Below are 14,908 nucleotides of genomic sequence, written 5' to 3'. Positions count from 1 at the left end.
GGTTTATAAAGGCCTTACAAGGAAAGTGCTTTTCTCTTATTTTTAGTGAAAAGGTTGGTGATAGAAGATTCTATTAACCCTAAGATTATCTGTTAAAGCCAAACTTAAAGACCACATATAGCAAGTGTATCAGACTGTTAATAGTAACTTTCTCTAAATCATAGGCTTGTGAATGACTTTTTTCTCTTCTCTTTTTTCTCAAAATATTTTATGACCAACCATAAGCAACTTTTATCCTGGAAAATCAATGAGTTTGTAAATTATATGACATACTTACTTTCACTCAACTACTTTCTAGAACCAAAGCAATGACTTCTGGAGCATGTTGGTGCACTCTGGAGCATCCTTCAGAATCAACAGTCTTTTCCCCTTCCTGATTTTGATAATTCAAAAGCCATTGAGTATGTGCACGTATGTTAGGGGATTTATGTATGTGAATTTGTACAAATATTATTTACCATGAGTATTTGATTATCTCATTGTGACATTCACTAGGGTGGGGGGAGATGGGTGGATGACTGGACTGATGAAGAATAGAATGGGGCAGACTCCTAGAATGTACTGGAAAGTTCAAAGGAGCATTATAGACTGAGAGACTAGGACAGTCTATGAAAAATAAACCCTTTCTTTGAAAGGAACCAAGGGTTTAAGAGAGAAACAGGACACTAAAGACTATTTCTTTCTTTTTTCTCTGTGCCCTACACATATGTACGTACACACACTCACACACACTCCTGTTCTTCCTGCTCTCTCTTGCTTGCTCTCTGACTGGCCTATGAGCTGTCCATCCCTAGGGGTTGCTGCAGTAGAGGGACACCATCCCTGGGCATGTTGCCGGCTGGGAAGAGGCAATCAGGACTTTGGCAAAATATTTCTGATAACGACAAAAGCCAAAAGTGGTCAAAATGAGGCAGTTTTTGAGAGGAAAGATCTATTTTCAGACCTGGCTTAGAAAGGCTATGTTTTGAAAACAGGTATTTAAGATTGCATGTAATTCATTTAATGTGCAAGGAAGTTACTAATTTCATAGGGAAATAAAAATCCTTAGAATCCAGATTCCTCTGAACTCTGCCTCAGCCTTAGCCTGCAGTGATTACTAACTCTTTTGGTGAGAAGATAATTTTATTTTAATTCTCATGCAATAGCTGAATAACTTGCATACAAATGCCAACTATCAATCTTTATGAGTAAATTATTGTCCTCACTATTAGGGTGTGGTACAGGAGAGGAGACATACTTTAGGAGCTATAAAGCTTCTTGGATATAATTTTCTTCCTAGGTCATTATGAGCATAACAACTCCTATATTTTTAATAGCTCAGGTGAACATCTTGTTGATGAGTAAAAATTAAAAGACCTCAACAATAATGCAGGCATGACTTTGATAAAAGAGGATCAGAGATTTACTTCTTTGACCATCGTAGGGAGAGCATAGTGTTAGTCAGCCCTCTGCTACTGTAGCTAATACCTGGAAGATTTCAGTCCATGGTTGGTTGTTCCCATTGCATTTGGGCTTGTGACAAGATAGCACACCATGGAGGGAAGATGTTGCAAAGAAGTCCGTTCACTTCATGGCCCAATGTGAAAGGGGAAGACAACAGGGTCTCACAATCCCCTTTGAACGGAATTTGAAAGTCCTCAATGACTAAAGACTTCCCACTAGGTCCACCTTCTAAAGGTTCCACCACCTCCCAATAGTGCCAAGACTGAGCCTTCCACACATGGGCCTTTGGGGCCATGAGATGTGAACTATATAGCACATGGCTTTCGAACTTTCCGTCACTTGGGCTCTCCATCCTCCTCAATTTCTTATTCCAACTTATTACTATGTCAGTCAGCCAAGGGACATTTTCTGCTTTGTGTATTTTTGCTTTAACTTTAGAAAGTTTTTAAGGGAAGGAAACAATTGACAATTGAATAGCCTGTTTTTCAATTGGCACAAATGCCTTCACACTTTCTGATTTTTGCAGAAACCTGTATCAGTTAACTCAGGAACATTCCCTAGCTTGAAGAGTTTGGCTCTACATTTAAAAAATCTGAAATGCTTTCTTTTTTTTTTTCTTTTTCTTTAAGGGGAGAGGATACAAAAGCAAATAATTGAATACTCTTATTTGCATTAAACACATTGTAGACATAGGCTCACATCCGATTTGAATAGAAACCTGCTGATGTCAGCACTAACTCTTTCAACTCTTAGAAGCAGCAGGAAGAGACAACTAGATAGTAGCAAGCTTAGTTTTGTTTCCCTCCAAAGTCTGTGGTTTTCCCTCCCTAGCTGCAGACTGCTGCATCAGTCTAGAAAAACACCCAATTCTACTTCTACACCTTGTTTATTTCCCAACATTATTTCTCAGCACCTATCCTGGGACAAACAGAATTCTGGATACGATATCTCATCATCTCCAAGAATTTGTGCTCAGACCTCAGGATTGAGTTTTGTCTGTGTCGGGTTATTGACTGATTAGATTAGTTGATGTTTATCCCTATAAATGTATTAGATGCAAAGACAAATGGTTGCTTAAAAGCAGAAATATTTATATTCATTGGGCGGTGATATTATCTCCACTTTTTCACAGGCCCTCTTTCTCTCATGGTCCTGCTTCTGACAGTTTTGTGAGTGCCCTCCCCTTTAAATGGGAATGAATTAATTTGACTTTGAAATTCTCTTGACACTCCTCGAGGTAACTGGAGCCACATGCGATCAAATCAGACTTGGCAAGCAGATTTTTCCAAGCTGCTTTTTATTTTTGCTTTCTCTCTTAGCAGACTAGTTTACAAGGAGCCCCACCCACTCCCCCAATCATTGATCCAGTACATACAGATATGATATCCAAGCCCGAAATCCAGGTCATGACTCAACTGGAGAAATAAACACTTTATTTTTTTTAAGGCTCTTGGCTTTGAGGTTCTATGAAAGTAATAACTATCTGGAATTCAAATGGACAGTAGAAGTTACATGCTTCCTGTTTTTTATTTGTCTTGTGAGGAAATTAAAGTCAAGGTCCTCAAACATCCTTCCAGAGTCACCCAGTTCTAGTGATAGAGCTGGGACCAGAACCCAGGGCTCTGGGCTTACACCCAGAGGTAGTTTGGGAGCGAGCTCTGAAGTGATACCCATCCCAGGGGTAAGGTTTATTCTTGGAGATGAAGGAGTCCATGCTGACCAGAGCAGGGAGTAGAAAGCCTGCATGCTCCTTCTTCTTCTTTGATGAGTGCTTCTCACAGGAAGAGAGTGAGGCAGTGGAAAGCTTTCCTCAAGGACCACCAACAGCAGGCTATGAATGCCAGAAAAACCTCCAGTCATGTATAGTAATCTTTACAGAAAAGCAAACCGCTTGTTTTTTCTCTAGGTTTTTAACAGTTGTTCCTGCCAGCTGTTTGAAAGCAAGACTTTGGAATTAGAGCTGTTTGCTGGAAAGTATTGAAGTTTTGCCTTGAATCTCTCTGTAAAGAGAAAGAAAGTAGGTTATATGGGGAGATTGAGTCACAAACTTTCACAAGTGGTTACTTCCTGTGTTAAAGCTAAGTTTGATTTAAAGAATCTTTCAGCTTTCTTTTTTTCCTGGAGAAACTGGATATTGGCCATACACAACTGACAACTCTTTTAGCATCCTGCACAAAGCTGCCACTGCACGTAGCTTACGTCCTTATCATAAAGGACAAAGGCTGTGTCTTTGTTTCCTGTACATCTTTTATAATTCTATAGGATTTGTCATTTTAAAAGACAACAACTGCTTTGTGAAAATGAGTGTCCTGCTCAGGTTTCCCCTTTCTAGCCTCTTTTGCTAAGGCACCTGGGCTGTGTGTTGTCCTTCTGAAGAGTTGCCAGTTCCATCCCTCTTCTTCACTCCCAGCCTCCGGCCTCCACCAGTCTGCACCCAGTTTGGTAGGAGGTCAGGACTCCAGGCAAGGACTGAAAGGGGCTGGAAGCTGCAGGAATTGCTCTAAGTGGAGAGACAGAGTTGCACTTCATGAACATAGAGGGAAGATTTCAGGGAGACTGGAGGGGCAGCTCAGGTCTGTGCTGAGCACTTGGCCTCTGTGCATAGGTGGTGTGACTGTCCCTTCCACAGAGGACTTTATTGCCTAGAGACTACTGTTGGGCTAGTAAAGCTGATTCTTGCAAAGACCAACTTGTCTGGCTGCCCTGCTGATGGATAATAACAGCTGTCATTTCAGAGGGTTTACGTTATGCTAAACAATGTGTTAAGGGCTTTGTACACATAATCCCTTTAAATCTCCTGTGGCAAGTATTGGGAGGGGCCCTCGTCTCCATTGGCACTTCTCAAACCCACTCACAAGGTGAAGCCCTCTGCTCGGGTTTGAACTTGCAGCAAGAGGCAGAGCAGTTACTTCAGTCTGAGTGCTCCCCCATCCCCCACATGGCTCAGAACCACAGAGGTGGGCCTAATCTCTCCTGTCTTCCTCCTTGAGAAGCACTGGATGCTACATGTCAGCTTTAGCCCTAGACACTGGGCTGCTCGAGAGCCTTGGCCCTGTCAGTATCTATCTGTATGACTTTGAGCAAGATGCCTGGCATACCTGTTAGACCAGGGAGTCAACTTGGTCTTGTTTTCTTGGATTCGGTTATTAGCTCTGTCTAGCAGGGTCCTTGTTTTTGTGACAGCATCAAAGTGTGAATGTAGAACTCTTTGGTCTGAGACATTGTTTTCTGGTTGGGCTTTCATAAAGTTTGCCTTAAATGGGGGATTTAATAGGATGAAGCTGCTCTCTCCTCAAATCCATTCCATTGCATTTAGGCAAAGTGAAAATATGCAAATTCTCTCCCTCCAGGCTTGACCTTGTTTCCAAATCTGGAAATGAGAAAAAGGTTCAAAAGGTTTTGAATTAGGAGGTGATAATTTCTCCTTTACATCCCCGGTGTACGCATAAGTCTGACAGGTTGAGTTTGCCAGCCTGTGTCCTGAAATCTCCCACGACTTCTGTACCATAAATAGACAGACACAACTTTCTTTTTGAGTGCCTCATTCTCTCTGACTAAGAGTTAGTTTGGGGGCATAACTTTGAAATTATTTCTTCTTAAATAAATCATCCTGTCCTGGCTGTTGACCCCATACTCATTTATCATAACTAGTTCCTTTCCTCAGCTTCTTCAATGGAGTTCCTTCCCAAAACAAGTTCCCCTGTGAGTGGAATTTCCAGTTTAAATGAAGCTTTTAACTTTGTTTTTTAAAGATGCCCGTCTCTCCTTTTCTCCACAAAAATATTGCTGTGGTAGGGGTAAGGAGTGTATCAAATTCGACTGTACCAACTGATGATCTCAGTGGACCCAATGTAGAGACTAGTTGGTATGGTAAAGCATCATTTCTTTCAGAAACGGGGCTCTGGTGTTTTGGGTATTTGAATAAGGCTATTTTCAGTGCTCCAGCTTATGTGCCAACCAGGACCAGACTCTGTCTTTATAATATGTACCCAAATCCTGCGCACGATCTTATTTTTTTAAGCCCATCTCCCAAGGGAAGCAAATACACAATCTTCCTCCTCACTTTCCAAATGCAGTTAAGTTATTAGTTTTGACTTAATGAAGAAAATAGTTGATGGGAATGAGCCTGGCTCTAAAACACACTTAGGAATGAGTCAAAGACTCAGAAAGGGGTGGGGGAAAGAGAGGCAAAGAATCAAATATGTGCGACTAAGCGCTTTTCATATTTCACATTAAACAGTTTGATACCATTTTTTAAAAGAAGGAAAGAAACATTTTAGATATTCTAAGCATAATGCTTAAACCACAGATTCTGTAAAAAATGAACAGCACAAGCTATTAGCAGCTGTACTCGTCATAAACACCTTAGGCAAGACAATCAGATACTAATGCCGAAAGCATCTTGGAGCCATCATTCTGCGCAGGACTCGACTTCTGCAATTTCATAAGATAAATGCCTGTGCTGTTTTAAGATGATGAAACTACAGTGAGACGAATCTCTGTGTTTTTCACCAGTGATTTAATAAAGGCCAGCTCAGAATAAATATGGAACGGCTACTCTGAAAGCTTTTTTAGCTTCGTGCTGAAATGCGTTGGAACTTTCTTCCAGAAATTGATTGTGTCCAAAGTTCCGATTTGTCCATGCATGGAAGAAAGATGTTTACTAAGTCGTGGACTGTAAACATTCAATGTAACACAATGTGGCTTCATGGGGAATTTAGGCAAAGATGCTTTCTTGGGCGAAGCCAGAGGCTGAGGATCTGAAAGTTGACTCTACTTTTTTGGGACCCAGATTGACTGCCCAGAGACACGGAGGGGAGATGGAAGCTCTATGGTGGGTTTTTCTGGTTCTGATCTTAGGCTTTCTCATAAACAGTGCTCCATCTATCTGCCATCCCAGCGGCCCCCGGGATTACTATTGAGTCTTAAGATGTTTTAAACACACATCCAATCAATAAGTAGACAGTGAGATGGATTTATATATGAACAGTCAGAGGGTCAGAGAGTTAGACAAATATACTTCAATATATTAGAGGCAACTATTCCAAAAGTATTTAAAAATCCTATGAGACAAGACTGACTATAATTTTAGACGATCTATTTAAATCTCAAACTCATGAGTAAGAAAATAATTTTCTTCCATTTTTAAGAAGCAAGAGAGAGCAAGCAAGCAAAAGAGCAAGGGAGGAAGATGTGATTTATTAGTATTTCTTTCAGACACATGTTCTTGACAGCTGACTGAGTAAGACAGCTAACCCCATTCTGAGTTACTGATTAGTCTCCGTGTGTGTCTGTGTGTGTGTGTGTGTGTGTGTGTGTGTGGTTGTCATTGGTCCACCAGCCCACTTTTCAGAATGGCTGGAGTCTCTGTGTGTGTGTGTGAACATGTGTGTATGTGTGTGTGGTGGTGGCGGCGGCAGGGTGGGGGGCAGGGCAAGCAGTGATCCATTCTCAGGTTTCGCCTGGGTGCCAGAAAGGTTGACTCCTCAGAGGTTGTGACGTTGCAGCAGGGGGGCTTCGTGGTCCTTGACTGTCTACCCCCTGGACTGGGCCCTTTTGACTTTAATTCCATCCTCCTTGGCTGAATTCACAGGTGGCTTTCTTTGGAGGAGGCACACCTCTCCCACACCCGGCTGCTCATTTCCTCAGTGGATTAGCAGGGCCATGATGAAACAGAAGCTTGTGCCTTCTCCATTCTTTACACAACCTGGTGTTAGAGGTTGACCTTTCACCCCTGGAGATTCGGAGGATTAAGGCTGCTTTTAAGTCCCGCTCTGGTTACTAATCCACCACTTTCACTTGATGTTATGTAAGCACTTCCTGACTTACCCTTTAAATCCTGTAAACATAATAAAACAGAGTGTAACCTTTACCTTTGGATTTCCCCCACTATCTTTTGCGCTATTGAATCAACTGTGGAAGGATCCAGGAACAGAAACCTAATAAGTGATAGCCTGATTTTTTTTCTTTCTTTCTTTCTTTTTTTTTTTTTTTGTCTTGGGACATGTAACAAAACATTACAATATTTAATATATTCAGGTCAAATAGTTGTGGGGAAGAACCAAAAGCTACAGAGTGGGCTTCAAATGTTTCCCCCTTTGAACTGCATATATTTTCCCACAAAACAATGAAACAGATGGTATTGGGTGTTTCTACTCCTCCTCCTTTAAAACAAATTAGAGCCAATAAGATCCAAATGATAGCTGAGAAAATAGGCTTTTGAGTAATACAGACTTTCCATCTTGCTGTCTCAGCCGAGTCCTCCTGATGCTCTTTAAATAGGAATGCCTTTAGCTAGCCCTCATTTCAGACCCAAAGAGCAAATCCTAAATTGCTTTAACAACATTAAATGAGTCTTTCCTATTTTCTGTCTACCCTTCAGCTGGTCAGATGTCTCTCCTGAATGCCCTTTCTTAGGGACTGAGTTATGGGATTGCCACAGACAGTGCCTAACAGCACCCATTTGGTAGCAGACTGTCACCAGCATACTGGTTAGCAAGCACAGACCTTGGACACATAGCTGCTCTCATTATGACGTTAGTTCTACCACCAGAACTCCTGAGCTGACCACTTTCATAAAAACTTCTTATAAAAGAGAGGACTTTGGATTCAATTAATTCTTATTTTTTGTTTGCTTGTGGGCTCTATCTTTAATGCAACTAAGAGAATCTATCAGACCAATGTAGGCAGCAGGTGTCAGGCAAAGGGAGTTGGTGAAGTGATACATCCACAGGAGACAGCTCCACACCAGCCAGCCTCTCTTCTTGTGGATATCTCCTACCATCTTTGGCCCTCAATTCCTTTACCTTCAAATGGCGACAATACCACAAAGAATTTTGGTGGGGTAAGTGAGGGATTGTAATGAAATGAATACCCTTTATCATTAAAAACTGTAAGAATCTAAACAGTGGTGATGACTGCTTTTTCAGATACCTCGTGTACTACAAAAATGTATCTTATATTTAGCATGGTTAGTCTGTGCAAAAAAGCAAAGGCCTGAAATCTGTAGCCATCGTTTCGTGAGCATTTCCCATGTGCTGGAACCTAGCTATAGGGTCTGTGGATTATAGCAACATAATCCTCCCCACAGCTGTGTAAGAGGGGTTAGCAGGTATCCTTACCCAGTTCCGAGGAACTGGGGAAAATTCAGAGCACTTTGTCCAGAACTGAGGGGCAAACCCAGCTCTGCCTGGGCCTGTCTCACGTGTGAATGTCCCAATCTTAAGCCACTGGGGTCAGAGACACAGTACACAGCATCTTGGTATCTCTTTCCCCCTGTGATTTTATTAATCTTCATAGCCTCCTAGGTAGGTAGCACAGTTGTTCCCATTTGAGAGTTGAGCTCATGAACTGTACAAGTAAAATATCATTTACCTACATGTGAATATTTTTGAGTGTTCTGGGGAGGAGATGTGAAATGCCCTGGGTGTGTAGGGAAGCAGGTTTCTGTGGAGGGTTACTCTGGCTTCTTCTCCGGTCTCTGCCCCTGGGAACATTCTGAAGGAAGGACCTTTGCCCTCTTGACCTATAAGGAGACTCTCTATTGTCCTTGGAGGTGGGGTGTTATGGAAGCTTGATGTCAGGGAGGCACAGCCAGGGCAGACTGCAGCTCCTTCATGCTGGGCACAGCATGCCTTCCCCTGCCAGGGAATTACTGGGCATCTGAACACTGAGGAAATGACCCTGACAAGGGACATATGGGACTCGTGTCTTACAAGTACATGCTTTTTTGGTGAGTCTCCAGAGGCGTGAGAGATGACCTGTTTGTAATGAGTACATCCTTTCTCCTAGGTTGATGCATCACTGCTATGTTGTGCTCTTGTGTGAAGACTACACACACACGGGGGTAGATACTCCTGGGTCCACCCCGCGTGGAACACAAATTTCCATAAAGGTGAGAAGCAAGACAGAAGAGAAAGAGAGAGGGAGTGGGAGAGAGAGAGAGAGAGAGATGTTCCAAAGCATGGGGAATCCCTATTCAGTTCATCTCAGAGTCCTCAGTCTCATATGTAGAGACCTCCAGGCTTGCTCACACTTGTGCGCACACCTGGGCACACTCAGCCTTTTTGTCTCTCCTGACAAAGGTCATTAAATACAGTCCTTTCCAAGTCTTTTTGGATAGAAAGAGGGAAATCCAGGTAAATCTTTTCACCAGTGAAATGGGAAGCTAAAGACCTGCCCAGTCTACTTCTCAAGGTTTTTCCAAAGGTCACATGTAATAATGACTGTGATAGAATTTGCAAGCCCTTTTAAATGACAATCCAAATAGAAAACTCTGAGAGAACATGAATTCCATGAAGACAGGACTGTTTTGTCCACTACAATATTTTCAGGCCCTAGAAGAGTATTTGACACTGAATAGGTGTTCAATTAATACTTGGTAAACCACCCAATCAATAATTATATAATGCTGATAACTTAATACAACTTACCACAAAATCATGGAATCCCATGATCATATTAGGTATGCTTGTAATGCGATGTATTATAAATGAGCTTACCAGGTAATGTTGCAAACCAACATTTCTTTAAAGCACCTCAATATTTAACAAGGTATTAAGAAGTGTTCATGTACTGAAATGGCAGGAATTGGTAATTACAGTGAAATATTCTTAAGCCAAAGTGGGTTGCTGGATGCCCAGGAGGAAACAAGAAGTCTTGAGTGGCTGCCTCAGTGATCATACAGAAGATCTTATTGTCCCCACTTGACATTATCAGCTCCTACTTTGCACCTAATTATAACATGCATGGTGATGTATTTTCTCAAGCTAAAAGTAAACAGAGAAAGTGAAAAAGAAGGCCATAAAACTGCTAAAACACACTAAAGATATCTAACTTAGGACTGATGTCTACAGCAACAGACTTCCTTATACATTCTCATGGTCCTTAAGTATTCACATCTAAATCTTTGAACAACTTGAAATTCTTTATAATAGCTTAGAGTTACCATGAAAGCTTAAAATGTGTTCTAAACATGACTTTAGAAGAAAAGAATGTGGATTTCTAGCTCTAATGACATGTAATGCAAAAGCTGGTCCAGTAAGGTGACAAAGAATATAGACCTTGGAGTCAGACAAAGCCAGGCCCAAAACCAGGTCCTTCATTCCTAGCTTTGAGTCACTGCACATGTGACTAAGCATGATAGAGCTTTGGTTTATCCAGTTACTTAAAAATAGGGTTGATTGTATGGATTAAATTAAAAATACTATGTATAGAAAAGTTGGCATATGAAAGGAATGTACCAGAAGCACTTCTTTATTATTTTTATCTGGAAAATTCGATTATGTTGAGTATCCCAATCTCAACGTGCTACAGCAGTATTTTAATATTCAGAATTAAGGATATCTGCTACCATTTTGGGAATGATTTCAACACAAGAATTATAACAAAAAAATCAAAAAATGGTGTTTCCATTTTTTTCTGGAAATTTTATAAGTCACCTATTTCTAGCAGCAGATGCATTTGCTAAATTTCATGCCATAAATAACCATAACCACTTAGAATTGTAGTGACATGGCTTCCTCGTAGCTCACACTTATCAATCAGTAGGGGTTGCTAAGGCCAAACAGTTCCCAGTAAAATAGCAATGAAGAAAAGAATCAGGGTAAATGTATTTTATGGCATAAGACTCTTTTCAAATTGAAGTGTGAAAAGAATCAATTCAGCCAGGTGCCTTACTGTCCCAAGAGCCCAGGTAGAGCAATTACTGAAATAACAAAAATGGATGCAAAAGAGAAAAATATGAAAAAGAGCCTTTCTATCAAGGTAATTCTGGGAAAGCAGTTTAGCACCTTGTAAACCTTCTGTTTCCATAGCTCCCCAACAAACAATGCCTTTTGAGTCATGGAAAACTGCCTGAGTGCAGTCAAAGCACTCAGCATGAAGGTGACTTTTCTAGAAAGAAATGTGGCTGAATTGGGGGTTTCAGTTTCTAGATAATGCTCTTTGTGTAAAAGCATTTAATATTGTGGGCAAGAAATGAAGCCCTTTGGGCATCCATCTTACCTTCTATACATCAAGGGAGATGGATTAGTGTTTGTTAATTTCCTTTTTAATGAGGACCCCTGATTCAGTATATAATGCAAATAAATAGAAGTTTTTCTAGTTAGATCTGGGATGGAGGGTGCATAGTTCCTTCACTTGCTGCTGTCCCTTCACCCAAGGAAAACTATATAAACTCAAAGGAACCCCTAGAACTAGATGGAGGTCATCAGAAAATTCCCTCCTTTCCTTTCTAAGTCTAATAGTCTACAGTTATTTTACTCTCCCATTCGAGTACAATCCTCTCCAGTCAGAAATTTTCCTATTTTGAGGACATGTTTAGGGGATGGGGACTGCTAGAGAATATTCTGAACTTTATAAAGCAAAATTGCCTGCAAAAAAAAAAAAAGTGTTGAAAGTAACAGCACTTTTAGTGGTGGAGACAGGATTGCATCATAATCGTGACCAATTGACTCATAGGAAATCCAGAACGTGAGGACTGTCTTCAGTTTGGGACATGGTCAGCGCCCATCTTAAGGCTTACCCTTCTGGTTTACATAACACCAAAGGTGAAGAGACCTCTAACTCTATCCCCCTTCAGGGTCAGAACAAAGTCATGCTGGAGAAGTCAGAAGCGCATCCCCTGTATCCCATCAGTTCTGAGCCATTATCTTAAGATTTCCAGGGAAGAACTTCTGAGACACTACTGAGTCACTCTGATGGGGTCTTGCAACCTCACTGAAAAGTCCTTCTTAACAGCTAACACAAAGAGAAGTATGGGAATCGGTGTCCTTTTTTTATCTCTACAAAGGCAATGAAGAATTGTTGGTGATGATTCTCAACATCTTTGAGCTTTCTCAAGTCCCATATCTTTAGTTTACTTTTTCCTTGGTGGGGAAATTGCAAGTGACTTCAGCTCCAGACTCTGTGAATTAATTTCCTATGCTTGCCCCTAGGGTCCTGGGAGGAAATGGGTGCACCTGCCCCAAATCAAATGAATAATTCACACTGCATCTGGGTCCAAAGGTAATAGGCAGCATAGAAATGCAGAAACAGCTGGAAACAAGATTAGGGATGTCCCCCAAAAACACTGAGGCAGGAAGGCAAGCATGTTTGGCTGATCAAACTGAGTTCATTCTCCCGAGCTTGTACAACTCAGGGTTCTGTCACACGTACTTCCCTGAAAGCTCTGGCCCAGAGCTCAGAGGACAAAAGCAGCCATTGCTCAGGGAATGGCCACATTTTCTGAGTTAAGGGAAGGTCACCCAGTTCTGGAACCTGAAAAGTGTGCTTGTGGGTACTCAGATGTCCATGAACAAGTGTGTTCAAGGACTTAGTATTGCCATGAATAGTCATGTGTGTTGGCACTGCAATATCAAGTGTAGGGCTCTAATTCTGTCACTTGACATTGTGTCACTGTGGGAGATTTTCTTTTTAGAAAAAATGTTTGATATATACTCCATCTCATGTGCTCTTCTTTAATATGCCATTGACATTGAATTCTGAGGAGTGAGGGAGGGTCTATGTTTTTTCCCCTTGAATCTGGATGACATTTGTAGGTGCTTCAATGAGTAGAATATGGTGGCTAGAGAGCTGCATGACGTCTGAAGTAAGCTCATGGCAGACAATATGTTAATCTTGATTATCAACTTGATTGGATGGAGAAACACCTAGGAGATTAGTGAAGCACATTTCTGGGTGTGTCTGTGACGAATTTCCAGAAAGGAGAAGACCTAATCTAAATGTATGTGGATGGGAGACTTGATACCCATATGGAATAAAAAATGGAAAGAAGACACCAAGCATAGACATTCTCTCTCTTTCTCTTTCTCTTTCTCTCTCTCTCTCTTTCTCTCCCTCTCTCTTTCTCCCCCTTCATCTCTCTCTCCCTCCCTCCTTCCCTCTTTCTGCTTCCTGGCTGCCATGATGTGAGCTGCTCTGCTCTGTCACAACTTCCCTGCCCTGATGGACTGAAACCTCTGAAACTGTGAACCCAAATAGGTAATTGCTCCCTTAAGTTGCTTAATGTCAGGTATTTTGTCACAGTGGCAAAAAGTTTGACTAACACAGTCTGTCTTTTTCTCTGGAGGCTTGCTATTGGAATCCTGTCACCATGTTATAACGAAGCCCAGCCTACCTGGAGAGGCCACATATAGGTGTTTGAACAAGAGCTCCAACTGAGAGCTAAGCAGATGCCAACCTTCTAAGATTTGAGTCTGCACATGATTCTAGTCCATCGTCTTTGAATCTGTCAGCTGAGGCCCTAGATGCTGTGTGACAGAGACAAGCTGCTGTGCTTGGGCTGAATTCCTGATCTTCAAGACTGAAAGAGATAATAAGGGATTACTGTTGTTTAGAGCTACTAAGTTTTGGGGTAATCTATTGTACTACGATAGATAATTAATTCAGCCACATTGTTGAATCATTTTCCCTTTTATGCCCCAGTTTTCTAATTCTCTACAGAGTCTGTCCATGAAGATTAGCAAGTGAGATAAATGAAATAATAAATACTGCCTCTGACAGTATTGTGTAAAAGGGAGCTTATGCAATATTATGAGTGACTGAGACATGTCAGGGGCATATGCTGTGGACTGATCCCCTCTGAGCATCTGCATGTGTCACCTGGTCCCAGTTACACTTAGAGGCTGCACTGTGCACACAGCACCTGCCTTCCTTTGTGCACCCTTGTTTCTTCTCATTTACTCCCTTAGGTCTCTACCCCTGAGCTGGAGGGTGAGATCCTGGGGACTGAGCTTCAACATTCTTGGCACATTGAAGACACAGAGGATACTGAGAATTCTGTTCCTTTCTGTTTTGTTTTACCTCAAGGATTTTGCCAATTCAATAAAGATAGTGTTTGCTGGGAGGAGCAGATGGGTAACAGAGGGAAGAGGTAGTTTCCCTTTCCTCCCTCCTGCAATTAATGATTCTTTTTTTTCTTTCCAGATTCACCTTGTGGTCTGAGAGAGAGACTTTCAGAGAGGGGACTCTGAAAGCCCTGTTGACCTATCTCACAGCCCCTCTGTGGCTTCCAGGGTACTCTGTGTTCCCTTCTACTTATACCAACACACTATCTACACTACTTTCTGCTCTCACTAGATCATAAACCTGGGAAAATGGGATCTTATATCCATGAGGAAATGAATAACACATAAGTGAATGAACACAGAATTTATGAATAATACGTGAATGAATGAATGAATGAATACAGGATTCATGAAGCCAGATCTGGTTCACTTTGGATTTTCTATCTTAGTAACCTAGGGTAAGTCGATTTATTACTCTTGAGGCTATTTTGCTCATCTTCATGTGTAGAAAAGGTTAACATTTGTACTCATGACCAAAGAGGTTCACATATATAAAGCATTTGAAAACTCTAAAGTACTGTTCAAATGATATATTATTTGTTTGTTCTGCATAGAAGAGAAGGGTTAGGAAGAAAGAGTCATCAACAACAAAAGTGGAACACTAATCCTTACCACAG

This window comes from Castor canadensis, chromosome 4, assembly GCF_047511655.1.
Source record: "Castor canadensis chromosome 4, mCasCan1.hap1v2, whole genome shotgun sequence".
NCBI lineage: Eukaryota > Metazoa > Chordata > Mammalia > Rodentia > Castoridae > Castor > Castor canadensis.
The sequence above is the reverse complement of the archived record's forward strand: the minus strand, read 5'-3'. Positions refer to the sequence as shown.